Raw genomic sequence first — 1,776 nt, 5'->3', positions numbered from 1 at the left:
AGCATCAGTGTCAACGCCGATGTTGGTATCTTTGATTGAGTGATCATTGATTGTTCTTTTTCCCGAGACTTTGCTTACGTCTATCGCAGTTGGTTGACGCTCCCGAACAGCGATTAGGTCAGGTTTGATTAAAGACGTCAACTCCTCGAAGACGGTGTATCCTAGGCGATGGAGAAGTTTCGCCAGTCCCCTTGCAACCTGATTATGGCGAGCACATCTAGCGTCATGCATGATCCAACAGGACTGCAAGACATGCACCAAACTCTCCGGTTGGCCAAGTTGATCATGCCGAGTACTTTTAACTCTCGTCCTAGGTAGTTTGCTTTGGAGCTGGATATCGCGGATAAATATCTGAGGAAGCACTCGTTCCGGAAATGCGAACCATCAATTGGAAAGAGGCGAAGCGACTAATTCTCGTAAACCACGACCGTCAACTCCGTTGTAAAGACTATCGCCCCAATCAGCTTCCAGCTTTTCTTTGGTGATTATACACGCACCATGGGCTCCGATCGGAAGGCTGAGATCCCGAACACTCTTGCCAAATGCGGAATTGTTGACCGAATTGCGTGATACTCGGCACTGTGTAGAAAGGAGTTTTTCTATACGCGCTCTCCACTGCATGGGAATTGTTTCAATCAGACTTGGAATACCAAGTACACCATGTTGTTTACCGGCGTGAGTGTAGCTGATCGGGGCGCCCTTCGGGAGACAGAGTCATACACGAATAGATTGCGCGATGTAACTTCCAACTTTTTGGGAGTGCCCCGGTGGACTTGGCCGAGACCGAGCGAATATGTCAGCTTCGGTATCAGGTAGTTCCTTGTGATTCCCGTTCTTTGATGCGGATTCAACGTGTCACGCGTCACCCCATGGAGCAGTCTGAGCAGCTGCTGCCAGTGGTCACAGACTCCACTCCTGTCAGAATTAGAGGGTATGCCCGAATAGTTCATGGTGTCTGTTGGACCTAGGGGAGTGATGAGTTCCTCCGCGAAGCAAAATTGTTCGACTGAGACCTTTGTCGCCCGATATTTCTTGAGCCCACAAATAACAGTAGCATCGTCTTTCGGACGTCTCCCTTCATACCTGCTCTTCCCAGCTTGACCGCAGCATCTTCAAGCTTCTCTTTAAGGCGAGCCTGACTTTCTGCACACACGATCCAGTTGTCATCAAGGGCAAGACCATTTAATATGATGTCATGGAACTGTTATCTCAGTTGCGACATCGACAATCCAAGAACCTCATTCCACTGTTGGAACAAGCATTCTGCTTGTTCCGGAACAGTTTGGTTGCATTCCGATCTACAATAATCGAATTCGGCAAGATTACTAAGTGAAAATAAGGAACCTGAATTATACTGTAAAACACCCCACAGAGATGTGAAAGGTTACAACCATAATTTGTTTGAAAATAAAACCACAGTGGTGGATGTCGTGCTACATGTGATTTTCTCTTAACTGATAGCGATCAAATCACAGTGCGCGAATGATGTTTGAGTGAAGCCTATCCAGGGGTTATGCCCTAACACGTCAGACGAGTGGATCATTTCTAGAAAATAATATCCGGAATCAGACGTCAAGAACGAAAGGTTATATTTCTCGCCGATATGTCAATTTCAAGACCTCCAGCCAGTGTTTCCACAATTCAAATAGAAGATGTTTTTTTCTTGGGCTATATTAACAGTGCATTGCAATTTACTGAACTGACCAGCATTCTGCTTGTTCCGGAATAGTTTGGTTGCATTCCGATCTACAGTAATCGAATTCGGCAAGATTACTA

Source organism: Opisthorchis viverrini, assembly GCF_000715545.1.
Source record: "Opisthorchis viverrini unplaced genomic scaffold opera_v5_92, whole genome shotgun sequence".
Taxonomy (NCBI): Eukaryota; Metazoa; Platyhelminthes; class Trematoda; order Opisthorchiida; family Opisthorchiidae; genus Opisthorchis; species Opisthorchis viverrini.
This window is presented reverse-complemented; position numbering follows the sequence as displayed.